The 8524-nt window shown below is 39.1% G+C and overlaps 1 pseudogene; it reads left to right on the top strand.

Annotated features, from left to right (window-relative positions):
• Positions 1-2015: 2015 nt before the first annotated feature.
• LOC147971655 (uncharacterized) lies at positions 2016-7306 on the top strand (annotated as a pseudogene).
• Positions 7307-8524: the final 1218 nt, after the last annotated feature.

Below are 8524 nucleotides of genomic sequence, written 5' to 3'. Positions count from 1 at the left end.
TCGTTTCTTGACATTATATACGTACAATATATATGGCCAACATCATATAGCCAGCAATTTAGTTGTCAAAGAATTTCAGGGTGCTTAGTTTTGTCAGAGAATTCCAGGGTGCTTAGTTTTATTTGAGGGGTGTGTTGGGCTGGACACCATTAACTTATCATTGTGAGAATCGGCTTATCTTTGTCATGTAACATGGTCAACGGGTTTGACGTGAAAATAACAATGTCTAATGGCATTTCTAAGCAAACATCTAACTTATCGATGGCATTTTTTAGATATCTAATTGCATTTTTGGGCAGGCATCTCACAGATTGATGGCATTTTTTGCTGTCCGTTTGGAAGGCGCACACATTAACAATCAACAAAGTCATTTTGGAACAAGTGCTGTCACGTTACAATCGGAAACACAAGTATTATTGAAACCATGGGCGTTCTATTTACCATTTACGTGCCGCCACGCGTCCCCTTTTTTTATTAGCTAGGAGGCACCGTGCAGGGTATCTATTTTAGTACGGGAGTGATACATCTCCGTCGTATCTACTATTCCAAACACTTTTGCCCTCGTTTTGGACTCTAACTTGCATGATTTGAATGGAACTAACCCGGACTGACGTTGTTTTCAGCAGAATTGCCATGGTGTTATTTTTGTGCAGAAATGAAAGTTCTCAGAATGACCTGAAAATCAACGAAGAATTATTTTGGAATATATAAAAAATACTGGAAGAAAGATCCACGTCAGGGGGGCCACCACCTGTCCACGAGGGTGGGGGCGCGCCGTACCCCCCTAGGCACGCCCCCTGCCTCGTGGGCCCCCTGACGCTCCAGCGACCTCAACCTTGACTCCATATATTCACTTTTGGGGAGAAAAAACCAAAGAGAAGGATTCATCATGTTTTACGATACAGAGCCGCCGCCAAGCCCTAAACTCTCTCGGGAGGGCTGATCTAGAGTCCGTTCGGGGCTCCGGAGAGAGGAATCTATCGCCATCGTCATCATCAACCTTCCTCCATCACCAATTTCATGATGCTCAGCGCTGTGTGTGAGTAATTACATTGTAGGCTTGCTGGACGGTGATGGGTTGGATGAGATTTATCATGTAATTGAGTTAGATTTGTTAGGGTTTGATCGCTAGTATCCACTATGTTCTGAGATTGATGTTGCTATGACTTTGCTATGCTTAATGCTTGTCACTAGGGCCCGAGTGCCATGATTTCAGATCTGAATCTATTATGTTTTCATGCATATATGAGAGTTCTTGATCCTATCTTGCAAGTATATAGTCACCTATTCTATGTTATGATCTGTTAACCCCGATGTGACAATAACCGGGACCACTACCGGTGATGACCGTAGTTTGAGGAGTTCATGTATTCACTATGTGTTAATGCTTTGGTCTGGTACTCTATTAAAAGGAGGCCTTAATATCCCTTAGTTTCCAATAGGACCCCGCTGCCATGGGAGGGTAGGACAAAAGATATCATGCAAGTTCTTTTCCATAAGAACGTATGACTATATTCGGAATACATGCCTACATTACATTGATGAACTGAAGCTAGTTCTGTGTCACCCTAGGATATGACTATTACATGATCGATCGCATCCGGCATAATTCTCCATCACCGATCCAATGCTTACGAGATTTTCCTATATTGTTCTTCGCTTATTTACTTTTCCGCTGATACTGTTACAATCACTACAAAACCAAAAAATATTACTTTTGCTACCATTACCTTTTGCCATCGTTACCACTACTATCATATTACTTTGCTACTAAACACTTTGCTACGGATATTCTGTTTCTAGGTGTGGTTGAATTGACAACTCAGCTGCTAATACTCGAGAATATTCTTTGGCTCCCCTTGTGTCGAATCAATAAATTTGGGTTGAATACTCTACCCTCGAAAACTGTTGCGATCCCCTATACTTGTGGGTTATCAAGACTATTTTCTGGCGCCGTTGCTAGGGAGCATAGCTCTATTCTTTGAGTCACCTGGGATTTATATCTGCTTATCACTATGAAGAACTTGAAAGATCAAAGAACCAAGATTTTTCCCTCAACTACGAGGGAGGTAAGGAACTTCCATCTAGCTCTGCACTTGATTCACCTTCTGTTTTGAGTAAACTTGCGACACCTAAACCTGCTTCTGCTATTAATTCTGATATGTCGCATGTTATTGATGATGCCACTTCTGCTATGCATGATGCTTATGATGAAACTACTTCTATGTTTGATACTACTGTGCCACTTGGTGAATTTCTTGATGAAAAACTTGCTAGGGCTAGAGAGACTGAAATTATTGAAACTGATAATATTGATGAAAGTCATGATGAAGATTCTCCCCCTAGATATGAATTACCTGTTGTTCCTGAAGGTTATGTTATGGATGAAGAAACTGCTAGAGACTTTCTTGCTTGCAATGATAGGAGTGGTCTTAAGAAACTATTAGCCAAGCTGAAACAAAAATCTCTGAATGCTAGAATGAAATATGATCCCGCTTATTCTACTTCACCTATCTTTGTTACTAATAAGGATTATGAATTCTCTGTCGACCCTGATATAATTACTTTGGTTGAATCTGATCCTTTCTATGGCTATGAATCTGAAACTGTTGTGGCACATCTTACTAAATTAAATGTTATAGCCACCCTGTTCACTAATGATGAGAAAACTCGCTACTACTATATCCTTAAAATATTTCTATTCTCATTAAAGGGTGATGCTAAGATATGGTTTAATTCTCTTGATCCTGCTTGTGTGCGTAGTCCCCAAGATATGATTTACTACTTCTCTGCTAAATATTTCCCCGCTCATAAGAAACAAGCTGCTTTAAGGGAAATATATAATATTGTGAAAATTGAAGAAGAGAGTCTCCCACAAGCTTGGGGGAGGCTTCTCCGATTACTTAATGCTTTGCCTGATCATCCTCTCAAGAAAAATGAAATACTTGATATCTTTTATAATGGACTAACCGATGCTTCCAGAGATTACCTGGATAGTTGTGCTGGTTTTGTTTTCAAGGAAAAAACTGTTGATGAAGCCGAAATTCCATTGAATAATATGTTGACTAGTGAAAATAATTGGACACTTCCTGAACCAACTCCCGAGCCAACTACGAACAAAAGGGGTATTCTATTTCTCAGTCCTGAAGATATGCAAGAGGCAAAGAAATCTATGAAAGAAAAAGGTATTAAAGTTGAAGATGTTAATAATTTACCTCCTATTGAAGAAATAGATGGTCTTAATTTGCCGCCTGTTGAAGAAACACACGGTCTTGATAACCCGACACAGGTAGTAAAGGTAAATTCTCTCTATAGATATGATAAAGCTGAAATCCCTCCTGCTAAGCTTGTTAGCCAATGTTTGGATGAATTTGATAACTTTATGGTTAAGCAAGAAGATTTTAATGCTTATGTTGGTAGACAATTGAAACATAATGCTTATATGATTGAACACTTGAGTGATTATATGGCTAATGTTAAAGGTGAACTTAAACTTATTAGTAAACATGCTTCTATGGTTACCACTCAAGTAGAACAAGTACTTAAAGCTCAGAATGATTTGCTCAATGAATTAAATAATAAGAATGATAATGCTGTTAGAGTTATGACTAGAGGTGGTAAAATGACTCAGGAACCTTTGTATCCTGAGGGCCACCCTAAGAGAATTGAGCAAGATTCTCAGAGAGCTAATGCAGATGCACCTAGTCCTTATAAAAGGAAGAAAAAGAAAAATGATAGGACTTTGCATGCTTCTAGTGAACCTATTGTAGACACACCTGAGAATCCCAATGATATTTCTATTTCTGATGCTGAAACACAAGCTGGTAATGAACATGAACCTAGTGATAATGTTAATGATGATGTTCATATTTATGCTCAACCTAGTAATGACAATGATGTAGAGATTGAACCTGCTGTTGATCTTGATAACCCACAATCAAACAATCAACGTTATGATAAGAGAGACTTTGTTGCTAGGAAGCACGATAAAGAAAGAGATCCATGGGTTTAGAAACCCATGCCCTTTCCTTCTAAACCTTCCAAGAAAAAGGATGATGAGGATTTTGAGCGCTTTGCTGAAATGATTAGACCTATCTCTTTGCGTATGTGTTTGACTGATATCCTTAAACTGAATCCTTATGCTAAGTACATGAAGGACATTGTTACTAATAAAAGAAAGATACCGGAAGATGAAATTTCCACCATTCTTGCTAATTATACTTTTAAGGGTGAAATACCAAAGAAACTTGGCGATCCAGGGGTACCCACTATACCATGCTCCATTAAAAGAAACTATGTTAAAACTGCTTTATGTGATCTTGGAGCTGGTGTTAGTGTTATGCCTCTCTCTTTATATCGTAGACTTGAATTGAATAAGTTGACACCTGCTGAAATATCTTTGCAAATGGCTGATAAATCAACTGCTATATCTGTCGGTATTTGTGAGGATGTGCCTGTTGTGGTTGCAAACATTACTATTTTAATGGACTTTGTTATTCTTGATATTCCCGAGGACGATAGTATGTCTATTATTCTTGGAAGACCCTTTTTGAATACTGCAGGGGCTGTTATTGACTGCACCAAGGGCAATGTCACTTTTCATGTTAATGGTAATGAGCACACGGTACACTTTCTGAGGAAACAACCTCAAGTCCACAGTATCAATTCTATTGGAAAAATTTCAACAATTACTATTGGAGGTTTTGAATTTCCTCTTCCTACTGTCAAGAAGAAATATCATATTCTTATTGTTGGGAATGTGCATATCCCCGTTGAGGTAACCTAGTGTTATTCCAAAATTTTCCGGTTTCATGCAATTCAAAATGAGTTTGTTAACAAGACCTGATCAACCTTGTTAGTGGATTCCTTTTGATGAGCATGAGATGGATGAATTTATAAAACACAACTCTCTGTACCCTTTTTTTACTTTCTGTTATTATATTAAATAAAGAAAAAATAGTAATTTTCTGCTTGTTTTCTGAATTATCCATGCAATAAAAAATACCCCGAAAATAAAAGTTCTCCAAATGCCCTGAAAATTTAATATGATTTTTTCTAGAATATTTGAGAATATCTGGCACTAAGAACACATCAGGGGGAGCAAGCACCTGGCCACGAGGGTCTAGGGCGCGCCCCCTGCCTCGTGGACCCATGGTGGCTCCCCTCCACTTATTCCAGCCACCACACACTCCTTCCTCCCAAAAAAATCACTAACCAGCTCAAACCCGAGTTCAAGCTCATCTTGCTGCCATTTTCGATCTCCTAGCTCAAAGCTCCATTCACAAAACTTCTTTGAGGGATTGTTCTTTGGAATGTGACTCCTCCAATGGTCCAATTAGTTTTTGTTCTAGTGTTTTATTCATTGCAAATTTTTGTTGCTTAGGTGACCCTGTTCTTGAGCTTGCATGTCAAATTTATATGGCCAAAAGTAGTTTTAATGCATGATATTGCCTCGAGGCACTTGTAGGAGTAGTTTCTATCAATATTGTTGAGTTTGGTTCACTTTTATTTTTGAAGTTACAAAAATTTCAGAAATTTTCAGAAAAAGATGAAGAGATCTTTGAGGGGCTCATCGAGCCGAAGCTCGAAGGATAAACAAAGTGAAGAGAACAAGAACCCCAAGTATAATCTCCCTCGTACTGCGGAGGTTCGGCCGTGTGAATGGCCTTGTGATAATTTCTTGAGAGCAACCGGGATTTATGATGATTTTTATGAGTTAGCTGAGAATGCAGGCCTCACCGCCTTCCTCCACAACCAACGTGAACAGTACCTCTTACTCACCAATATCTTTGTGCAAAACTTTCATTTCCATGCTGGGAGCTCACCACCTTCGGTGGAATTTTATTTATATGATGAGCATAAGGAGATGTCACTTCGTGACTTTTTTTAGATTTGTTTGATCCCTTTTGAGGGCAGTATAGAGGAACCACATCGTGACGATGTGGAAGGGTTTATTGATACAATTGCTGTAGGGGAAATGAGGAAAGTTTCCAGTGCAAGAATTATTAGCATAGATTTTCCTGTTTTACGTTACTTCGCAATATTTGCTAGTAGATGCTTAATTGGTCGCGGAAATTGTGGCAACCTTAGTGCTTCTGAGATTGTTATTTTTTGCCATGCCTTGTTCCGTGATGACACATTTAGTATGGGCGCTATTGTTGCAAAGCGCTTAAATCTTAACCGTACTAAGGGCCCCGTCTTGGGAGGTATCTATGCCTCACGCCTCGCTGCACATTTTAACATACCTATTAGACATTATGAGAAGGAAGAGAAGTTGCCGCCTCCAGTTTTTCTAGACTATAAGAGTATGGTAGCACATGATTTTATCGTTAAGAATAAGGAAAATATGCTTAAGTACAAGCTGATATTTGATAAAAATCACCCTGAGACTATTACTTTGCCTGCTCCTTCCTTGTTTGACTTATCTGCAGGCAAGTACCTTGTTCCGCTGGAGGCCATTTACGCCTACCGAAACCCCACATCAGCTACAAAGCCAGAGCCGGAACCACAATTTGATCCTCCCGGCAGTCTGTTTATCAGTGGAATCCGAAAGAGATCGCCAACCAGTGGCACCAGGGGGATCCTTCTCAATACGACCCCAACTATTACTTTGGATATCTGCCAGGCCAGCCGTGGCCATAGACCAACTTAGGCCAAAAGCCTAAGCTTGGGGGAGTATGTATTTCTCACTGACATTACATTCATGTTCACACACTCATGCTAGGTGTCGGTGCTCATACATTTTCATTGTAATATCCATGCTAGTTTATTTTCCATTTTATGCTTTCTTCTTGTGTGTTTGATAAACCTTAAGAAAAACAAAAAAAAATTAGTTGTAGCTTTTAGTGAGTTTACTTTCTATGCCTGTAGTAGTAGTAATTAAAAAGAAAACCCAAAAATATTTCTCGTTCTTCTTTTGCTTGCTGGGAGCTTTCCCGTGTAAATAGTTTTATTTCTTTTCTTGTTCTTTGGGGGTCGATAGGAGAAGACCATAATGAAAATGTTGAGTGGCTCTTATATGCATTATTGTTGATCTAACAAAGAGCCCATATTACCTTGCCTTCTCTCTTGAATTGAATGCTTGCAGATTCCAGCTTAGTCCAATGCATGTGCACTATTATTATTATCCACACTATTTGGTCGTGCAAGTGAAAGGCAATAATGATGATTATATGATGAACTTATTGAGATGAGAAAAGCTGGTATGAACTCGACGTCTCTTGTTTTTGTAAATATGATTAGTTCATCATTCCTGATTTAGCCTATTATGAATAAACATGTTTGCAATGACAATTAGAGATTGTAGTTGCTTATGCCATTCTTAATTAGCTAAGGAGCTTATAATGGTTTACCTTGCGTGCCAACATGCTATTAAAATGGTTGTGATGTGGTATGATAGGGTGGTATTCTCTTTTGAACGATTCGAGTGGCTTGACTTGGCACATGTTCACGCATGTAGTTGAAACAAAATCAACATAGCCTCTATGATATTTATGTTCATGGCGCGTTATATCCTACTCATGCCTGCATTCGGTGTTGATTAATTTTAATGCATGTTCATGACTGTTGTCGCTCTCTAGCTGGTCGCTTCCCAGTCTTTTTCTAGCCTTCACTTGTACTAAGCGGGAATACTTCTTGTGCATCCAACTGCATAAACCCCAAAGTTATTCCATATGAGTCCACCATACCTACCTATATACGGTATCTACCTGCCGTTCCAAGTAAATTTGTATGTGCCGAACTCTAAACCTTCAAATAAACATTCTGTTTTGTATGCTCGAATAGCTCATGTATCAACTAGGGTTGTCTGTATCTTCCATGCTAGGTGGGTTATTCTCAAGAGGAGTGGACTCCGCTCCTCACTCACGAGAAAATGGCTGGTCACCGGGATGCCCAGTCCCATGCTTTATGCAAATCAAATCAAAATAACTGCAAACAAAACTCCCCCGGGACTCTTGTTAGTTGGAGGCACTCGTTGTTTCGAGCAAGCCATGGATTGATGCTTGTTGGTGGAGGGGGAGTATAAACTTTACCATTCTGTTTGGGAACTGCCTATAATGTGTGTAGCATGGAAGATATCGAGATCTCTCGGTTGTTATGTTGACAATGAAAGTATACCGCTCAAAATGTTATTCATATCTATTTCAAAACCGAGCTCTGGCACCTCTACAAATCCCTGCTTCCCTCTGCGAAGGGCCTATCTATTTACTTTTATGTTGAGTCATCATCCTCTTATTAAAAAGCACCAGTTGGAGAGCACCGCTGTCATTTGTATCCATTACTGTTAATTTACACTGAGTATGACTTGACTGTATCTCTTTTACCATGAATTACAATTTCTAGTCAGTCCTTGATCTTTAAAGGTCCTCTGCATTTATGTTTTGCGGTCTTAGAAAGGGCTAGTGAGATACCATCTTGCTATATCATATCATGATTATTTTGAGAAAGTGTTTTCATCCAAGATTTATTATTATTGCTCGCTAGTTGATTATGCCATTGATATGAGTAAACTTGAGATCTAAGT

This window comes from Triticum urartu, chromosome 5A (genome assembly GCF_056163025.1).
Source record: "Triticum urartu cultivar PI428250 chromosome 5A, HENAU_Tu73, whole genome shotgun sequence".
NCBI lineage: Eukaryota > Viridiplantae > Streptophyta > Magnoliopsida > Poales > Poaceae > Triticum > Triticum urartu.
Note: the sequence above shows the minus strand (reverse complement) of the source record. Positions and strands in the feature narration are given on the sequence as shown.